This window comes from Schistocerca gregaria, chromosome X (assembly GCF_023897955.1).
Source record: "Schistocerca gregaria isolate iqSchGreg1 chromosome X, iqSchGreg1.2, whole genome shotgun sequence".
Taxonomy (NCBI): Eukaryota; Metazoa; Arthropoda; class Insecta; order Orthoptera; family Acrididae; genus Schistocerca; species Schistocerca gregaria.
The window spans coordinates 32,972,688-32,995,108 of NC_064931.1; the positions used below are offsets into that span (position 1 = coordinate 32,972,688).

Genomic DNA, 22,421 nt, shown 5'->3' on the forward strand with positions numbered 1-22,421 from the left:
CCTCTGAAACTATTGAGAGTGGAGTGTATCATGACTTTCCTAGAGACTAAATAACTTCTGTGTAGGAATAAATGTGGTTCAGACAAGCACCAGCCTTGTTATACCCAGCTTGCCCTATTCATTCATAATATCTAGAAGGCAGTAAATAACAAAGCTCAGGTGGGTGTCATGCTCCTTGCAGAAGGCCTTCAATTCTACATTTGCATCTACATCTATATTCTGCAAACGATCGTGAAGTGCATGGCAGAGGGTACAGCCCACTGTAAAAGTTATTATGATTAAACAGTTCCACACTATTGCCTAGTTTGAAGAAAAAACAGTTGTTTATTGGGACATGACTTCATTATTAACTTCTTATGAAATGCAGAGACTTTGATTTATTTAGTAATTTATTCACCCATGGATTATCTGATATTGATATAGGTTTTATTGTCGTTATACATTGACAATTAGTAGTTCAAGTAGACAGACACATGGAATATATGAGGATGTTTTCATAAGGACAAATGAGTTGCTTGGCTGTGGCCTTGCTGAAGGAACCATCCAGCATTTGCTGTATATGATTTGGGAAAACCTCTGAAAACCTAAATTGGGCTGGCTGGTCAGAGCAAACTTCCTTCTTCCAAATATGTCAGTGTTTTAACAGACACACTGCCTCATTCAATTGATCCCTGTTGAACAATGTTCTTTTGTTTATACTAAATTTCCACACAATAACTTATGAAAACAAAAACTTTTAAATGATCAGTATTTAGTGCAAATATTGACAGCTGACCTTCAACATAAATAAATGTAATGTAATAGATAACAGCTGAAAGGGTCCCATACTATATGACTACATGCTCAATGACCAGTCTCTGGAATCAGTCATGCATTCACATACATAGAAGCTTCTTTCCAGAGTTATTTAAGGTGGAGTGACTATATAAATTTAATTGGGTGAAGGCAGGTGCTGGGCTCAGATTTATTGGAAGAATCCCAAGGAATTCTAATTCAAGCACAAAAGAGGTTGCTTATGAAGCCCTTGTTCGATAAAGTTTTGAAATATAATTCTTCATGAGTTTAAGTCAGTATATATGTCACAGGACCTTAAAAGAAAGATATTCATTACATGCAGTGTTCTTCCTAAAATTCCATGTGTCCCCCTTCCAAAATGAGTGAAGAAACATATTACCTCCTACAACATGTCTAACTAGTCTAATTTGTTCTTACTTGAGAGTGAGTGGCAGACATTGGAAAGTTCACATATCTCCACAGAATATGACTGTGGAAACTGCCTACAGAGCTGTCCTCTTATGCCTTAGCAACAGGTGCGAGGTGCTGCCCAGTGTTGATAACACATTTGAGCCATCACTGGATGCCTTGTTTATTGGATCAGTAGCCCATTTTGCTGCCAAGTCCTGACAATACAGTGGATAGGTATGTTTATCATTGGAAGCTCAAATATTAGGCAGATAATGGACTCACTCAGTGAAATAACAGGCAAGTCTGGAAAGAAGGTTAGTGTGCACTCAGTATGCTTGCTGGGTTGCTACTGGTCTACTGGGCGCAAACAACTCCCAATAGTATGTTGTATCAGCAAGTATGGTTACTGTCTAGGTTCTGAGGCCATTTTCACTTCTTTTGTTGGTTTGCTGATTTGGTGAAGACTGATAGATTTCCACTCAGGGAGGAAACATGTCTCGCTATTTGCAGCAGAATTGATCACACTCCCCTAGTTAGGAGCTGAGTGGAAGATCTAAACTAGTGTGACTCAGACAATACTGAGTTGATGTTGGATGCAAATTTCTAGATCTTTGCTGCTATGTAGAGAATTGTAGAGCTGCTTCAATAGGTCAGGTGGGCATCATACAAAGGAAATAGCTACTCGGATAGCAGATAATGTGGTATGCATGTGGGGCTTGTGTAGGTTAGAACACCTCCAAAGGATCAATATTGAATTCCGTACAGTAAATTGAGAAATAATATCAGCGTTCTTCCTGGAGGAGAATGTAAGTCTGTGCAAATCAGGAAGAGAAAATATTTATATGTTATTAGTACACTGCAGGAGCACTCACAGTAAGGTCTCAAAATTTGTATTGCCTCTTAAAGGTAATAAAGCTCACACAGTCTGAACAATTAAAAGCTGACTGAAACTTGAAGTGAATATCTGTGAAATCCTAAATTTTGATTGAAATGGATATTACAATGATAGCCTAGAAGCGAATGGTGGTGGTGTATTTATTGCTGTAAAGAACTCTGTGGTACCTAGGGAGGTTGTTGCCAAATCTGCATTTGAAATAATCTGAGTGTGGGTAAGAATCACAATTGGTCTATCGTGGTAACAGGATGAAACTTACTGGCCATGTACACCTTGCTGCAGAGTGGAAATTCTTTATGGTAAAAGGATGCTTTTTTAGACAACCTGCCTCGGGAGTCGCAGTGACAGAGTGCTTCAGAGAGAACTTGCAGAATATCACAAAATTTATTATCATGCTGTTGTTATAGGGGCAGACTTCAGTTTCCAGCTGTAGAATGAAAGAGTCATATCTACACCTATACTCGACAAACCACCATGGCGGAGGGTATGTTACATTGTACCAGTTATTAGGGTTTCTTTCTGTTCCATTCATGTATGGAGAGTGAGAAGAATTATTGTTTGAATACCTCTGTGCATGCAGTAATTATTCTACTCTTATCCTCAATATCCCTGTGTGAGCAGTACGTAGGGGGTTGTAATATGTCCCTAGAGTAATCATTTAAAGCTGGTTCTTTAAACTTTGTTAATAGACTTTCTCGGGATAGTTTACATCTGTCTTCAAGAGTCTGCCATTTCAGTTCCTTCAGTATCTCTGTGACACTTTCCCATGTATCAAACAAACCTGTGACCATTTGTGCTGCTGTTCTCTGTATGTGTTCCATATTCCAGTACAGGTTACACACACTTGAGCAATATTCCATGATGGGTCGCACGAGTGATGTGTCAGTGATCTCTTTTGTAGTCTGATTGCACTTCTCCTGTATTCTACCAATAAACCAAACTCTACCAACTGCTTTACCCATGAATGAACTTATCTGATCATTCCATTTCATATCCCTACAAAGTGCAACCAAAGTTGCTGTATATACATCCTGTAATTAAATAGCATACAGTTGCTGTATCATAGCCAGTCAAATGTTTAAAATTTCTCCCTAAAAAGTGTTACACTCAGATACTTGTATGAGTTGGCCGATTCCAACAGTGACTCATTGATATTATAGTCATAGGGTACTACATTTTTTGTTTTGTGAAGTGCAAAATTTTACATTTCTGAACATTTAGAGCAAGTTGCAAATCTCTTAACTATGTTAAAATATTATTAAGATCAGACTGAATATTTATGCAGCTTCTCTCAGATAGTACTTCATTATAGATAACTGCATCTGCAAAATGCATGATTTTACTATTAACATTGGCTGTAAGCTCATTAATATATAATATGAATAGCAAGGGTCCCAACACATTCCCTGGGGCACACCCAAAGTTACTTGTACATCTGACGATGATTGTCCATCAAAGATAACATGCTGCGTCTTTCCTACCAAAAAGTCCTCAATCTAGTCACAAATTTCACTTAAAGAGGGGCAGCAGCCTTTTCAGTAGTTACAGGGGCAACAGTCTGGATCATTGACTGATCTGGCCTTGTAACACTAACCAAAACGGCCTTGCTGTGCTGGTACAGTGAACGCCTGAAAGCAAGCAACTACAGCCATAATTTTTCCCGAGGGCATGCAGCTTTATATGGGAACATGTGAGGCAATACTGACCCTATGACTTTTCTTAGAAGCTAGATTAAGAAAAGGCAAACCTACATTTCTAGCATTTGTAGACTTGGAGGAGGTTTTGTAAATGTTGCCTGGAATACTCTCTTTCAAAGTCTGAAGATGGCAGAGGTAAAATACAGGGAGCGAAAGGCTATTTACAATTTGTACAGAAACCAGATGATAGTTAGGAGAGGTGAGGGGCATGAAAGGGAAGCAGGGGTTGGGAAGGGGGCGAGACAGGGTTGTAGCCTCTCCCCGATGTTATTCAATCTGTATATTTAGCAAGCAGTGAAGGAAACAAAAGAAAAATTCGGAGTAGGAATTAAAATCCATGGGGAAGAAATAAAAACTTTCCACCAATGACATTGTAATTCTGTCAGAGACGGCAAAGGACTTGGAAGAGCAGTTGAATGGAATGGACAGTGTCTTGAAAGGAGGATATAACATGAACATCAACAAAAGCAAAATTAGGATAATGGAATGTAGTCGAATTAAGTCTGGTGATGCTGAGGGAATTATATTAGGAAATGAGACACTTAAAGTAGTAAAGGAGTTTTTCTATTTGGGTAGAAATATAACTGATGATGGTCGAAGCAGAGAGGATATAAAATGTAGACTGGCAGTGACAAGGAAAGCGTTTCTGAAGAAGAGTAATTTGTTAACACCAAGTATAGATTTAAGTGTCAGAAAGTCATTTCTGAAAGTATTTGTATGGGGTGTAGCCATGTGTGGAAGTGAAACATGGACGATGAACAGTTTGGACAAGAAGAGAATAGAAGCTTTCGAAATGTGGTGCTCCAGAAGAATGCTGAAGATTGGATGGATAGATCACATAACTAATGAGGAGGTATTGAATAGAATTGGGGAGAAGAGGAATTTGAGGAACAACTTGACAAGAAGAAGGGACCAGTTGGTAGGACGTGTTTTGAGGCATCAAGGGATCACAAATTTAGCATTAGAGGACAGCGTGGAGGGTAAAAATCGTAGAGGGAGGCCAAGAGATGAATACGCTAAGCAGATTCAGAAGGATGTAGGCTGCAGTACATACTGGGAGATGAAGAAGCTTGCACAGGATAGAGTAGCATGGGGAGCTGCATCAAACCAGTCTCAGGACTGAAGACCACAACAACATACCATATGATCGTACTTTTGACAATAAGTGTAGGTGCAGTACTGAGTCAAATGCTTTTCAGAAATCAAGAAACATTGCATCAACCCGGTTGCCTTGATTCAAAGCTTTCAGTATTTCATGTAAGAAAAGTGAGAGTTTGGTTTCACAGTATTGATGTTTTCAAAAAACCTACTTGTTGGCATTGAGGATTCATTCTGCTCAAGAAACCTCATTATGTTTGAGCTCAGAATATGATCTAAGATTCTACAACAAATTGATGTCACAAGGATATTGTATGGTAATTTTGTGTATCATTTCTACTTCACTTCTTCTAGACGGGCGTGTCCTATGCCTTTTTCCAAGAACTGGGTACATTTTTTTGTTCGAGGGATCTAGAATAGATTATAGTGAGAAGAGGGGCTAATTCAGTTGCTAATTCAGCATAGAATCTGACAGGGATTCCATCGGGGCCTGGAGCTTTCTTCAGTATGACTGAAATTGCTGTCAGATGGGGGGATCGATGCGAGATTGATCTGAATATCTTGTCTTAAAATTACTTCAGGCAGATACAGAACTGACTGCTGAGAGCATCTGAAACTGCCTAGTAACTAACAGACCAGAAAATATTTTCACTTAGCAAGAATGATGGGAAACAAATTGCAGACTGAGTAGCCCTTATCAAATATTCAGCTCTGAGGATGAAGATGTAGAGCACGAATGAATGAAATTCAAAACCATTGTACAATATGCCTTAGACAGATATGTGATGAGCAAGGTTTTGAGGGACCGTTACTGAGAGGCCAAGTTAGAAAGTTGCTATAAAAGTGAAGAGAACTTCATTATATATGTATGAAATCAAAGTCTAGATGGTAAATGTAAGCTGAACTAAGCCAAAATGAACCTAAGAAGAGTAATGCGAGAAGCATTCAATGAATTAAAATTTTCCTACCAATACGACAAAAATCATTAGATGTTTTGGTTGTCCACGAAACCAGTGAAGACTAATCATCACTGTCACTGAAAGCTCATATTCTACATCTTACTTTTTGTCGTTTAACCACCAGACAGATTTTTAGCCATAATCTCCACTGTGAAAAACAGTTATATACTACACCTTCTACACAATTTTCCTTAGTTATATACATCTACATACACTCCTGGAAATTGAAATAAGAACACCGTGAATCCCTTGTCCCAGGAAGGGGAAACTTTATTGACACATTCCTGGGGTCAGATACATCACATGATCACACTGACAGAACCACAGGCACATAGACACAGGCAACAGAGCATGCACAATGTCGGCACTAGTACAGTGTATATCCACCTTTCGCAGCAATGCAGGCTGCTATTCTCCCATGGAGACGATCGTAGAGATGCTGGATGTAGTCCTGTGGAATGGCTTGTCATGCCATTTCCACCTGGCGCCTCAGTTGGACCAGCGTTCGTGCTGGACGTGCAGACCGCATGAGACGACGCTTCATCCAGTACCAAACATGCGCAATGGGGGACAGATCCGGAGATCTTGCTGGTCAGGGTAGTTGACTTACACCTTCTAGAGCACGTTGGGTGCCACGGGATACATGCGGACGTGCATTGTCCTGTTGGAACAGCAAGTTCCCATGCCGGTCTTGGAATGGTAGAACGATGGGTTCAATGACGGTTTGGATGTACCGTGCACTATTCAGTGTCCCCTCGACGATCACCAGAGGTGTACGGCCAGTGTAGGAGATCGCTCCCCACACCATGATGCCGGGTGTTGGCCCTGTGTGCCTCGGTTGTATGCAGTCCTCATTGTGGCGCTCACCTGCACAGCGCCAAACACGCATACGACCATCATTGGCACCAAGGCAGAAGCGACTCTCATCGCTGAAGACGACACGTCTCCATTCGTCCCTCCATTCATGCCTGTCGCGACACCACTGGAGGCGGGCTGCATGATGTTGGGGCGTGAGCGGAAGACGGCCTAACGGTGTGCGGGACCGTAGCCCAGCTTCATGGAGACGGTTGCGAATGGTCCTCGCCGATACCCCAGGAGCATCAATGTCCCTAATTTGCTGGGAAGTGGTGGTGCGGTCCCCTACGGCACTGCGTAGGATCCTACGGTCTTGGCGTGCATCCGTGCGTCGCTACGGTCCGGTCCCAGGTCGACGGGCACGTGCACCTTCCGCTGACCACTAGCGACAACTTCGATGTACTGTGGAGACCTCACGCCCCACGTGTTGAGCAATTCGGCGGTACGTCCACCCAGCCTCCCGCATGCCCACTATACGCCCTCGCTCAAAGTCCGTGAACTGCACATACGGTTCACGTCCACGCTGTCGCGTCATACTACCATTGTTAAAGACTGCGATGGAGCTCCGTATGCCACGGCAAACTGGCTGACACTGACGGCGGCGGTGCACAAATGCTGCGCAGCTAGCGCCATTCGACGGCCAACACCGTGGTTCCTGGTGTGTCCGCTGTGCCGTGCGTGTGATCATTGCTTGTACAGCCCTCTTGCACTGTCCGGAGCAAGTATGGTGGGTCTGACACACCGGTGTCAATGTGTTCTTTTTTCCATTTCCAGGAGTGTATATATATATTTTTTAAATTGTCAGATGTGACACGCTCATTTGGGTAAATTATTAGTTCTGTGTGGAAGAAATTTATAAATATTCTGGATATTGCAGGAATAGTTTCTGTGTTAGATATAATTGTCACCTATGCAAATGTTTCATGTATGGCTTGTCTGTTCCACCTGTGAGGAAAAACCTCACAATGTTATTCATATTCCAAGAAATATGTCTTTTTCCCTCCAAAACGTGGCACTGAGTGTCCTAAGTGTGAGGAAGCACATGCCAGACACCTCATGGAACCATTTGTCTAGTGCCAGTAGACTCTGCTTCTATGGTTTGTACATTCCACGATTCCTTACTGTATCAGAAATGTAGGTAATTTATTGAAAAAAGAAACAATTGTCTTGATGGGACACTGGAGAGGAAGGATATCTGCTTCAGCAATCCTTCTAAAACGTGCCTTCAGTAAAAGAGTTAATGAATGTGAATGTATTTTAATCAAATGGAAAAAAGGGCAAACTTCATAACAGTTATTCCTCCTATACACAGAAATATTGTATTTTCTGGATCTTATAAATTATTTGTAGTTTTTGTTGTTGTTGTAGTCTGGAGACTGGTTTGGTGCAGCTCTCCATGATACTTAATCTGTTGCAAGCATCATCATCTCAGAGTAACTGCTGCAACCTGTATCCTTTCTAATCTGCTTACTGTTTTCATCTCTTGGTCTGCCTCCACAATTTTTACATCCCACACTTACATCCAATACCAAATTGGTGATGCCTTGACATCTGAGAATGTGTCATATCAGCTGATTCTTTTTTTTAGTCAACTTGTACCACAAATTTCTTTTCTTCCCAATTCTGTTCATTACCTCCTCATTAGTTACATGGTCTATGCATCTAACTTCAGCGTTTTTCCAAAGCACCACATTTCAAAAACTTCTGTTCTCTTCTTGTGTGAAATGTTTACTGTCCACATTTCATTTCCATATAAGGCTACATTGCAGACAAATACCTACAGAAAATACTTCCCAACAGTTAAATCTATAATCACTGTTAACAAATTTCACTTCTTCAAAAATGGTTTTTTTCCATTGTCAGACTACATTTTATATCCTCTCCACTTCGGCTATCATAAGTTATTTTACTGCCCAAGTAGCAAAACTCGTTTACTACTTTTATTGTTTAATTTCTTAATCTAATACCCGCATCATCACCTAATTTAATTTGACTACATTCTATTACTGTTATGTTGCTTTTTTTTATGTTCATCTTACATCTCCCTTTCAAGACAATCTCAATTCTGTTCAACTGCTCTTCTAAGTCTTTTGCAGTCTCTGAAGAATTACATTGTCATTGGCAAACCTCAAAGGTTTTAAAACTTTTCTTATGTGACTGACCATGGCTGTTAAGTATTTTGAGAAAGTTTATTTGTGCCATCAGCTGTACAATTGTATATTTATTCTCTACCAAGTTCAGTTATAACAGCCATTTTCAGAGGAAAAAAGCAGTGTTCATCAGTGGATCAAAAATACATTTTCATCGAATTCAACACAACCATTTGTAGAACATTCGTAACTATCATAAAAGTCTGTCTGAACATAGTTCATTTAAACATGCTGTATATTAACACAATTGCAGTAATGATTACTGTAAATTGTGCTGATACAGGGCACATTTATATGGATTATGTTCAGACAGACTCTTATGACAGTTATAAACATCCTACATTTGGTTGTGTCTTATTTGACTAAAATATATTTTTGATTCATTGATGTATATTAGTTGTTATAACGGAAACTGCTAGAAAATAAATATACAATTGTACATCTCATGGTGCAAATATGCTTTTTTTCTCAAAGTTTTTATTTCTTCTCCCTGGACTTTAATTCTGCCTCCAAATTTTTCTTCAGCTTCCTTTAGTGCTATCTCAGTGTACAGATTGAAGAACTTTGGGGATAAGTTGGAAACTTGTTAGAACCCTTTCTCACTCTCTTCCCAACCACAGGTTTCTTTTTGTGCACTTAACTCTTGTAACTGCTGTCTGGTTTCTGTACCTTTCCTTCTCTGTATTTTACCCATGCTACCTTCAGAATTTCAATGAGTTTATTCCAGTTGACATTGTCAAAAGCTTTCTCTGAGTCTACAAATGGTAGAAACATGGCTTTGTATTTCCTTAAATTATCCTTGAAGAGAGGATGTAGAGTCGGTATTACCTCACATGGTCCTTCATTTCTCGGAAACCCGAACTGATCTTCCCTGAGGTAGCCTTCTACCAGTTTCCATTCTTCTGTAAATAACTAGTATTATTACTTTGCAAGCATGACTTATTAAACTGATGTTGTTGTTGTTGTTGTCTTCAGTCCTGAGACTGGTTTGATGCAGCTCTCCATGCTACTCTATCCTGTGCAAGCTTCTTCATCTCCCAGTACCTACTGCAACCTACATCTTTCTGAATCTGCTTAGTGTATTCATCTCTTGGTTTCCCTCTACGATTTTTACCCTCCACGCTGCCCTCCAATGCTAAATTTGTGATCCCTTGATGCCTCAAAACATGTCCTACCAACCGATCCCTTCTTCTAGTCAAGTTGTGCCACAAACTTCTCTTCTCCCCAATCCTATTCAATACCTCCTCATTAGTTACGTGATCTATCCACCTTATCTTCACCATTCTTCTGTAGCACCACATTTCAAAAGCTTCTATTCTCTTCTTGTCCAAACTAGTTATCGTCCATGTTTCACTTCCATACATGGCTACACTCCAAACAAATACTTTCAGAAACGACTTCCTGATACGTAAATCTATATTTGATATTAACAAATTTCTCTTCTTCAGAAATGCTTTCCTTGCCATTGCCAGTCTACATTTCATATCCTCTCTACTTCGACCATCATCAGTGATTTTACTTCCTAAATAGCAAAACTCCTTTACTACTTTAAGTGTCTCATTTCCTAATCTAATTCCCTCAGCATCACCCGATTTAATTTGACTACATTCCATTATCCTCGATAAACTGATAGTTTGGAAATATTCACACCTGTCAGCAGTTTCTTTCTTTGGAAATTGAATTATTACATTCCTCTTGAAGTCTGGCAGTGTTTTCCCTGTCTCATACATCCTGCATACCAGGTCGAATAGTTTTGTCATGACTTACTCTCACCCGGATATCAGTAGTTCTGACAGAATGTCAGTGACTCCAGGGAGCTTTGTTTCTACTTAGGTCTTTCAGTGCCCTGTCAAATTCTTCTCGCTGTATCATGTCTCCTATCTTATATCCTCTGTGTAGCCTCTCTGTATAGTCCTTCGCTCATTCAGCTTTCCCTTCTTTGCTTACTACTGGTATCCATTTAGCCATTCCTGCATACCATTTTCCACTTCCTGTCAGTCTCATTTTTTAGATGTTCGTATTTCCTTTTGCCAACTTCATTTACTGCATTTTTATATTTTCTCCTTTCATCAATTAAATTCAATCTCTCTTTTGATATCCAAGGATTTCTACTAGGCCCTAACTTTTTACATGTGTGATCCTCTGCTACCCTCACTATCTCATCTCTTAAGTTACTCATTTGTCTTCTGCTGTATTCCTCTCCCCTGTTTCAGACAATTGTTGCCTAATGCTCTCTCTGAAACTTGCAAGAACCTCTAGCTCTTTCAACTGATCCAGGTCTCATCTCATTAATTTACTACTATATTGCAATTTCTTCAGTTTTAATCTACAGTTCATAACCAGTAAATTGTGGTTAGAATCCACGTTTGAGCTTTGAAATATTTTACAGTTTAAAATCTGGTTCCAAAATATCTATCTTACCAGCATATGAGGCATTGAGAACCATAAGGACCTGAGGTACACTGTTGTCAATTTTGAGATTGTATCATGTATGCATGCACCTGACATCTATGGCTCTTATGGTGAACCAGCTTTGTCTCTACTGTTAGACCATGTTGTGTAAATGAATATTCACAAAATTTTGCCTCAACAATTTCTCGGATATACATTTCCATAAGGTCTCAAACCACAAAGCATTGTAGCTCTGAACTGCTCTCGTTATCTGTGGTTGCAACATGTAGTGTCTGTAACATGTACATAGTAGTAATACTTCATAATCAGAGGTATATTGGCAGTTTTATTTGAACTGCAAACCATAGAATGTGCTTAATGAAAACAATGATAATCAGGACTATCAGTTGTTGAAATAGGTCATAATTGTGTGTGTGATGCAGTTATTATTTGTTCTTCATGTTCTGATTTTAGTTTCTGATTAATTACACATGTTAAAACTGTCAAAACACACTGTCGTCCATAGCCTACATATGGAAATATTATGAATTAATATTAATAATAAATATAATCATAAATATTAGTTAATACTTCATAACATAAAGTAGATACTTTATTTTGTCATAGGAAATTTAGGATGTTGAGACTCGGTTAAAAAAGTCAGACCTTTGAGATTTCTGATAGTCTACAAATTAGATTTTCACAAATGTCATTTTTTCTTGAAACTTTTTGTCTGTGCTTTAGAACCCTATCGTTCTCAGTACCTCACATAATTGGTCTGAAACCCTCAGGTGTCTCCAGATCTCTTTCATCATGTATACAACCTTCTTTCCTGAATCTTAAACCAATTGTGCTCTGTGCAAAATTCTACCAGCCAGGTTCCTCTTTCATTCCTTTCCCCACAGTCCATGTTCACTTACAATTTTTTTCTCTTTCTTTTGCTACTATCAAATTCCAACCCCCAACACAATTAAATTTTTCTCTCCTTTAACTATCGGAATAATTTTTTTCATCACATCATACATTTGTTCAATTTCTTCACCATCTGTGGAGCCAGTTGGTATATAAACTTTTACTGCTGTGGTAGATATTGACTTTGTTGTTTTTTTGGCTGTGATAGAACATTCACTGTGCTGTTTATAGTAGTTTACCCACATTCCTATTTTCTCATTCATTATTAGACCTACTGCATTATCCCTATGTTTATGACCCTGTACTTACCTGGCTAGAAGCTCTGTTCCTCTTGCCAACAAACTTCACTAATTTCCACTCTGCCAAACTGCAACCTATCAGTTTCCCATTTTAAATTTTCTAATCTACTTGACCCACAGAATACCAGTTTTGACATCGCTCTAAGTGCTCCCTGCCTGGAGAATGGAATGGGGGTACCGTTTTACCTCCAGAATATTTTACCTGTGAGGACACCATCATCATTTAACAATACAGTAAACCTGTATGTCCTCAGGAAAAAATAATAGCTGTAGTTTCCCCGTGCTTTCTGCAGTTGATAGTACCAGCACTGCAAGACCTTGATGGTTGATGTTACAAGGCGAGACCAGTCAGCCTTTCAGACTGTTGCTCCTGCAACAACTGAATAGGTTGCTGCCCCTCTTCAAGAACCACACATTTGTTTGGCCTCTCAACAGGTACCCCTCTGTTGTGGTTGAACCTAGGGTATGGCTGTCTGTATTTTTGAGGCATGCAAGTCACCCCACCATGGCAAGGTCTGTGCTTCCCGGAGGCAAGGGGGGGGGGGGGGGGAGTGGGGCTGGGCTATGGGGGGCTATATATACTATAACTACTTAAAGAGAGAAATTCCACTTTCCTCATAGCTGCAGTTAACACATACCTGTTATTCATTCCCAAATTTTATATACATATACACTTTATATACGTATGTGCTGTCTCAAGGAAACAATGTGATAAATTTGAAACTTGTTTTTTTTCCCCCCTTTTATTATGTGTTTTGCTAGTATTTGAAATGAGAATCAATTCCACTGAAACTAGAAGTATGCCACTGAGTTGAACAGCTCAATCAGCAGCCTAACTTGTTCGTAAACAATATGTAGTTTTGCTCTTTATCTTACATGTTTATGTTAAGAAATGAATAGTATCTGTTTATTGACCTGTTTTGAGTGTGGGTTTTTAATTTTTTTGTGAATGTTTGCATATTTTTTTGTGTATTACTATTTGTTTGTACTGAATTGTAGTGTAGCTACACACAACTCTAAGCACTTATGTCTTTTGCTTCACTTTCAATTTTGTGAGCATTGCAAAGAGTATCTTGAAAAAACTAACTTCATGTGTAGATATGTTGGGTGATTGTGACCATTGTGAAATCATGATGAAGGAGTTACCCACTGTTTGCAAACAGCTGGAACCCGTGCTAAGCCACTGTTGACCAGCTTCCTGTGGCTGCTGCAAATTTTGCCCAAGATGGAATGACAGGGTTGTCTCCCATTCCAAAAGTGCCATGGTGCTTGTCAGGTATCAGATTTGCTGATGTGGTCCACAGGGTGCCCCTATGTAGCATCAAGCAGTAATTTGATTCAGGATCTGCCCAGATCTGAAGCTGTGTTGTGAGTCAGGTTGCATGTGGTTAATGGCTGAAAGGCTCATGCCATACCTCTAACAAATAGGTTTGAGGTATTTTCTCCACACTGGTAATATGATAGAGCCAGGAGGTGTTGCATCTTCTGCTCGTGCAGTGGTCTCTTCACATTCATGGTTCAGGGCACCCACAGAGGGGAAAGAAGGAGCTGTTATTGTTAGGCAGTTCCAGTATTAGGTATGTGATAGCTCCACTCAGGGAAATAGCTTCATGGGATGGAAACAACACAAATATGCACTTGATGTGTGTCATGGAAGGGATTGTCTCCAAGGTGAAAGAGGCCATCCTGGGAGTAATTTAGAGCACAGGCTACAGTCAGCTGCAGGTTGTCACTCATGTTGGTACCAATGACACTTGTCATCTGGCTACTGAGACCACTCTCACTTCTTTCTGGAGACTGGCATAAGTGATGGTGCCAGCTGGCTTCACTTGTGAGGTCTCTATACAGATACTGATTTGCAGTATCATTTTGAGGACTGGTCGGGACTGTCTGGTCTGTAGCTGACAGTGAGTCGAGGGTCTGAACTAGAGACTTCGCCAGTTTTGTGATGAGATCGACTGTAGTGTCCTTTACCTGTGTTATGTACTGGAGACTTGTAATGTCACTATGGATATGTTATATGTTTGTACTACTAACCAGGATATGACCATACAGACTATCTTTGTAAAAGTTTGATTGGTTCAAAGAATATTTTGCTAATCGAATCCAGAGCATTATACTGGACGGTGTATGTTCTACAAAAGTAAAAGTAACCTCAAGTGTGCCCTAACAAATTATAACATGATCTTTAATGTTCACAGTATAAATGAACAGTTTTGAAGATAATACTGCTTCAGCTGTAAGTAATTTATTTGATCAGTTTCCCAGTATGATCAGTTTTCCAGTATTTTAGTTGCTTGATCAGGTGCTATAAAATCAGGTTATGTTCTGATTGAGAAAAGAGAATGGGACCCAGTATTCATACCCAGCAATTTTTTGCTAAATAGTGGACGTCAGTTATATAAAAGCACAAAATGATATAGAACTCTCCTGTGATATACTCCCATGATACCACGAGTACCAGCACCTGGTCAACTAATGAGTCTCCACACACTGAAAAAGTGATCAAAAACAGACTATATACGATCATTGTGGGATTATGTAACATTAGCCACCACTGCAAGGGCACCCACTAGGTGTGCACTAACAGGTGGCATGTCAAGTGACACTTAATTTTACATAATCCCATAGATGATCATATACGGACTATTTTTGATTACTTGTTCGGTATATGGGGGCCTTTTAGCGCACCAGATACTGGTACTCATGGTATCCTGGGAGTGTATCACAGAAGCATTCTATGTTGTTTTATGCTATTTTATAATTGACACCTGCTACTTAGCAAAAAATTGCTGATTATGAATGTTGGATCATCCAATGCTCTTTTCTCGATTAGAACATGACTTGTTTTTATTGCACTGAATGGTGCAACTAAAATACTGCAAAACTGGTTGTGCTTATAAATAAAGTACTTACAACTGAAGTGCTCTTATCTTCAAAATGATATATCCAGAAAAAATTGTTTGCTGTTGTGTACAGGAAACAATCATAAGGATCAACAGAAAGATGTGGACAAAATTTCCACGTGATGTGGTGAGTGGCAGCTCTCTTTTAAATGTGAATAAATGTTAAGATGATTCCTATAGCAAAGAGAAAGAGCCCAATATTACCTGATTACAAAAGAAGTGGTGGACATCCTGAGCAAATAACATTGTGTAAGTATTTGGGGGTCATACTAAGAAGAGATATGAAATGGAACATTACATAACATCAGCATTTCGGCAGGGGAATCGAAGACTTAAATTTGTTGAAAGACTTCTGAGGAAATTGAGTGCATCTGTGAAGAAAATGGCATACACAATGCTAGTGTGGGTGATTGTAGAGTGTTGCACCAGTGTGTGGAGTTTTTATCAAGAAGGCATGACAAAAAATTGTGGAATAGGTTTGTAACAGGTTGGTATTGCCCATATGAAAGTGTAACAGAAATGCCTGGGGATTTTAAATGGGAACCCTCTGAAGAAAGATGACTCAAGTCTTCCAGAACCCTGTTGGGTGAATTTAGAGAACCTGTGTTCAAAGACGACTGCAACCGTTATGCTGGTAAAATTGCATTTAGCATTCATGAGAATAAGAGTAGGGAGACTAGGGCATTCACAGAGGTGTAGAGACAGTAATTTTCCCATCACTCAATGGGCAAATGGAAAAAGAAAGAATAATATTGGTATGATATACCCTCCACCATGGACTGTACAGTGGCTTGTGGAATATATATGTAGATGCCTATAGATTTAAAACTGAATTTTATGCAACTTTAAAGCCATAAAACAGATTGTCAATATGTAAGCTAAAATATAAAAAGAGGAAAAACCGAAAAGAATAAGTGAGGAAGTAAGTCCATGGAACATTCTTACTGGAAGAAAGGTCAAAGTAGTAGGGCATCTGCTACAGCATCCAGTAGCAAGGCACTAGAAGGAGTAGCAGAGGCAGGCAAAGACTATAATAGGTAAAACAGATACGCCAGAAAAAAATACCTCCTTTTAGAGGTTTCTGGTCCACTCAAGTTTTGTTGTCGCAACTGTGCATGTGGAGTACATGAAATGAATCCATTTACAGATCAGTAGCACAAGCAATCCTAAGGTACCAGGTATTGGCACATGTTGAAACACCCTTATTAGTACATGGGGTAGTCTCCACAGACGGCAATGCAGGTGCTGACTCTGGCATGCAGTCAATCGTACAGATGGTGAATACTGTCCTGGGATACATTATGCCATGCCTGCTCTACCTCTTAGTTTTGTTTCGTAAGAGATGGTGGTTGACGAGTTGCATGAATCACTTCTCGTTCCATCGTATCCCATACATGTTCAGTTGGAGGCAAGTATGGGGATCGTGCTGGTCAAGAAGTTGCCACTCGTCTTGCAGAGCACATTGAGTTTCACGGGCAGTGTGTGGGTGAGCATTATTATGTTGGGATGACACATCACCTTCCTGTTGCAAGAATGGCAAAAGAAAAACTCTGACAACATTCTACATGTACCAAGCACTGGTTAGCACACCGCCCAGAAACACAAAAGGTGAATGAGACAATGATAGACTGAAGACAGGTATTTTCTTCTAACATTTAGTTCACAAATATTTTCATAGTTTGTCAAGCTATAGTTCTGGGGTAGAATAGACACAGAATCAAGTGTGCTGCTTCAGATGACATTTGCTTATCTGTATTGCATTGCCAGATAATGGTCACGCAATGTCAGGATGTCAGGCTAGTCACAAAATAACAATGTTATGGAAATTTATGCTCATGGAGAAGAATATCTGCATATGATCAGAAATCTGGAGCAGAAGATTTAATTATGTAAAAACAGAGTTACTGTATTGATGGATGAGTGGGCATGGAACTGTGCAGGGGCAAGAAAATCTTTGTTATCTCAGTTTCGTACACAAATCTGTAACTCATTAGTGTTTTTCAAGTATTTAATTGTGTGTTAGATGCCTGTAAGACTTGGATATTGATGGAAGAATAAAGTGTTACATAAAGTAACCTTTCTTTTCATTTACCTTCTGCTGCTGCTGGTGGTGTTCGCTTATGATTTCCTAACACATAAAGATGTTATTTTATAAGATTCTGAAAGGGGCTGTAACAACAGCAGTAAACATATGTTTTATAGTTAATATATAAGTTATATAGCACCTATTTTGGTACAGTTTACAGGGTGTCCTAGGAGGAATGGTCAATATTCACGGATACGTCAGGAAAAATCATTCGAAGCAAAAAAGTCTAGTAAACATGGACTCTAAAATGTGTACCTGAAGAGCTATGAACACATTGAAAAGATGTATTTCACAGAAGTGGGGATGCATATGTGATCATAACTAAGGTATACATTTTAGAGCCAGCGTTTACTAGACGTTTTTGCTTTGAATTATTGTTCTTGTGAGTTCCCTGAATATTGAGCAGTCCTCCTGGGACACCCCATATAAGGGTACTGTCTGTCCCTAGGGACAATGGCTGCTTGAACAAAGAATTTAGTTTCAGTTCATAGAGATTATAGTGCTGGTCACAAAATGAATGACTCAAGCATTATGTAAGGCATTACACATCTGAGAAATGTTATTCAGCACAGGAGTAAGAGGCATCTGATGCCTTCCAATGAACACTGCTACTCTCAGTGTATAACAAGCAGTACAAGTTGTGTTTAAAACATACAGTGGTATTAGCAATAAGGCTGCACAGCTTGAAATTTCAGAACATATGTTAAGATAATGTAGTTGACCATATTGAAGAATAATTTGGAATTGATGAATTGTGCTACAAGAACTTATTTTTCAACTGCAACATTCTGTAATGTGTGCAAGTGCATTTGTGAATTGCAGGAAGTTTAAGGTTTAGCATCCCGCTGATGATATTATTAGAGATGAACTATTTTGGTACCGTAGATAGTAGCATAGCCAAACAATTGCTTTGTGACAGGAGATGCACAACTGATGACAGTGCAGAATATATAAAAATACTGGCAGGAATCAGAAATTGTATTACTCATGTAAAAATAAGAAAAATGTTTGTATCAGTATTGATTGGGGAGTGCCAAACATACTGTAAATGTTAAAGCAACTGGTCCTATGGTTCTATGCTGGATTTTACAATTTGTTCACAAACACCTCACACAAAGTGTTCAGAGTGCCTGCCTTATACCTGAATGCAGGCTTCAGATCACCACCAACATACTCAAACACACTTGTTATACTGAATGCTGTCTTGCATGTTTTCATAGACTATAAAGAAGTTACACAGCTTCATAGTAATTTGTTACGTAAACCACTGACATAAGCACTAAGATAAACATGTAACAAATGTAAGTTAAGGAACTGATCCATCTTTATATGTCCACTTATCAGAGTAATAGCATTACAGTGCACTAGGGCCTGCAAACTGAAATGTGCAGTAGCACCATCATACAAGAAGTACATTCCGCAGTACCATTAATAGTAAGTCATTGAAGTAACCAGGTGATTTTTTGTGTAAGATGTATTCAAAGTTCTCTGTTATAAGTATGTTTGGTTTTATGAGCAGGCACAATACCAGAGATCTCATAAACTTATGCATTTCTGGGCTCCTGATGATTTAAAAATGTATTTTTAAATGAGTGGTCTAAATATTACTCGTTGTTTTTAATGCACTCAGTGTAGTCATGTTTTTTTCAGCTGTGGGTAACAGATAACACACTGTCATAAAAGATAAAATCATTTTCAACAAATCTGAAGAATTATACAAGCAGTAGTTAAAAACATGACAGTTGTCAACATAAATGTTGTAGGAAAGTTCTTGTAGAATGTAAATACCTTACGATTAAGAGAGACCCCTCACTGAAAAGTAGAAGCATTGAGTTGTCAATAGGCACACACACACACCTTGATAGAGGTTACAACATGACTCTGACATCACTTTTTTCCTCCTGTTCAACAATGTAAGCAACGGCTTCAATTCATCTTAGGCTCCTGTAAGTTCTACACCAATATTTTTCACTACATGACTCTTTGAACTAATGTCACCTGTTAGTATATGGTATTTAACTATGTGGTGTTTATGTTTGCACGTATGATATGGTGTCAAATATCTTATATTTGTCCCTGATTCTCCTGTTTTGTAATTTTTAGCACAGAAGTTACCTTTGTAATAGCTGAAATCTAAATCAGCAGTAACAAAATGACAGATTTCATGATTCACTGTTCTTTTCTCCATTGTCTATAAGAAGTTCTTGTGGTGAACAGTTTTTTATCACTCCAGTGATACAGAATACTGCATATAGGAGCCCATGAGCCACCAGATGGCAATTTATCTGTGCACATCATGAACTTCTGGTTTTCCTGTTTCATTACCGAATGGAATGTGGGAGGAATAATTGTTATTAAATTGCAATACAAGCTGTAACCTCTCTGATTTTTTTGTTGTGGTCATTTTATGAGACGTATGTGTGAAGAGGTAGTATATTGTCTGACTTCCAGGAATGTACACTCTCAGAATGCTCATCAGTTGAATAAGTTGAAAGGTGTCAACTCATTTTGTGAATGAATTTTGTTTTCTTAAGACTCTTCTAATGAATCAGCCTATCATATCTTTTCCCTACAAATTGTTTTATGTGATTATTCCACTTTAGGTCACTCTGGATGGTTAATCCTAGCTATTATATGATAGTTACTGTTTCCAATGATTTTGAGCTCAATCTGCAAGGAAGTCCTGAATCCCATCCCAAATCTGGTCTGATATGCAGCAAGCTCACATTTTGTTCACTAATTAACAAGGCAGAACTTCATCAAATGCCTTCCTAAAGCCAAGGGAGTGTGCATCAATGTGGGCATCATTGTCTATAGCACTCCGGATCTTGTGGATGAAGACAGTGAGCTGAGTATTGCAAGAATTCTGCAGGATTCATGTTGATTTTTATGTAGGTAATTTTTGTTCTCCAGAATATCATAATGCTTAAGCATAATACATGTTTCATAACTCTGCAACAGGTTGACATCACAGGCCTATAATAATGTGTCCTGTGACCATCCTCGAAAATGGGAATGACAACTCTTTTGTTTCCGGTCACTAGGTACATTTTGTCTCTCCAGCAACCTATGACAAACTATTGAAGGAGTAGAGCAAGTTCATTTTTTTTGATCTTGTAGGCATCGCATCCCATTCCGATACCTTTCCACAACTGAGTGATTTTAGTTGATTTTCTATTCCACGATCACTTACCTCACTCAATATTTGCTATTTCGGCATTCGTACGACAATTGATCTTTGGGGTGACACAGCTTCAGAAAAATGAATTCAGTTTTTGGCCTTCTGTCTGTCATCCTCTGTTTTGGTGCTAGTACGGTCACTGAGAGACTTAATAAATGATTTTGATCTGCTTATGTCAGACCAAAACTTCTTAGGCTATTTAGTCAGATTGATTGGCAAAATTCTAGTTTCACATTCATCAACTGCTTCCCACATTGTTATCATCACAATCGTTTTGGATTTGTTTCACTTTTGAAACTTCCTGGCAGATTAAAACTGTGTGCCCGACCGAGACTCGAACTCGGGACCTTTGCCTTTCGCGGGCAAGTGCTCTACCATCTGAGCTACCGAAGCACGACTCACGCCCGGTCCTCACAGTTTTACTTCTGCCAGTATCTCGTCTCCTACCTTCCAAACTTTACAGAAGCTCTCCTGCGAATCTTGCAGAACTAGCACCCCTGTTTGTGAAGCTTCACTACTCCAGCCAGCCACCTAAAAGAGCTGTGGATAGTCACAGATTCCATGAGGAAAGCTCCAGTCATGCCAAAAAGGGCTAAGATTTTCAGCCATTTGCACCCATTGTGTACAATAGCTGCCCACATCAGCTTGGATGAGACCGCCTGACAAATGTCTGAATGCACACTGATAACCTTCTTTACCCTGAGGGGCTCCATTATCTGTCTGACATTAGAGCTCCCAATAACCAGCACACCCACCCTTGTGGTTGTCTGGACTTGACAGAAAAATTGGCCAGTGGTCCAATGGACAAGGCATCTCATGCTGGTTCAGTTTTATCAACACTGGGCAGCATATTGTACCTGATAAGGCATAAGGAGGCAGCTGTGTACCACTTTTGCACCTTCACCCTTCGACAAGAGATACACAACAACAACGAGGTTTCCAGAACATTCCACCAGCTCAAAGATGTTACAGCTTTTGCCACTGGTGCTCCAACATATCTGCAGTTTAGAGCAGCAGTCTGAAGCTTGTCAGTCATGGTGAATGCAGCTTACAGCTATTTCTGGACAGCAGGCAATTCTCCTTGTGTCAACACACAACCACCACTGTCCCTATCCATATCCTACTGTGTAAAAGGTATAAAACACATGAGATAATATACTAACAAAATCAATTGGAGACTGATTTGCAATGCACACAAAATATAAACAAGAAAAATAAAAAATAGCATTAAAGTCTTTTCTACAAAGTTCTCACTCTACAGTAAAGATTGCACAATGTGCAAACTCTTACAACAAAATAAATAACACTACCTAGAACAGTTGTATAAACAGCTGCTGTTCCCAAGGAGGTAGGTCACGCAAATGCTAATGATAAAAAAAAAAAAAAAATTCAAATGTACTTAGAAACATCCTATTTTGACTAACAGTCAACTCAAATAAATACACAGATATTATTCACTTCTTCAGAGAAGTATCTATTATAAACAGCTGTTACTACATACAAAGAAACTGCTGCTGCTACAGCTGGTTCTGGCTGCTACTCTTGCTTCGGCAGCTGGAGCTTTGTTTTACCTGCAAGAAATTGTAATCATTGTCAGCTCTCTGTTTTTTTTAAAAAAAGAAAACTGTTCACCCATAGGTACTATTCATACCGAAAGAAAAAAAACAAACTGGAACAGAAGTCATTATCAGATGCCATAATCATCCTAAAAGTGTGCACTCAATACAATGAAAGACAGTGAATCTCAATACTCTTGCTTGATTTGCAGGAAAAATAGTTCAAGACATATAAAAATACAAAATCTTTA

At 39.2% G+C, this 22,421-nt stretch overlaps 1 protein-coding gene across 1 annotated transcript in view; it reads left to right on the forward strand.

The window, feature by feature from the left end:
* Positions 1-22,421, forward strand: part of LOC126298141 (2-hydroxyacyl-CoA lyase 2-like) — a 94,512-nt gene that overhangs the window by 1,864 nt on the left and 70,227 nt on the right. The window lies entirely within an intron of this gene.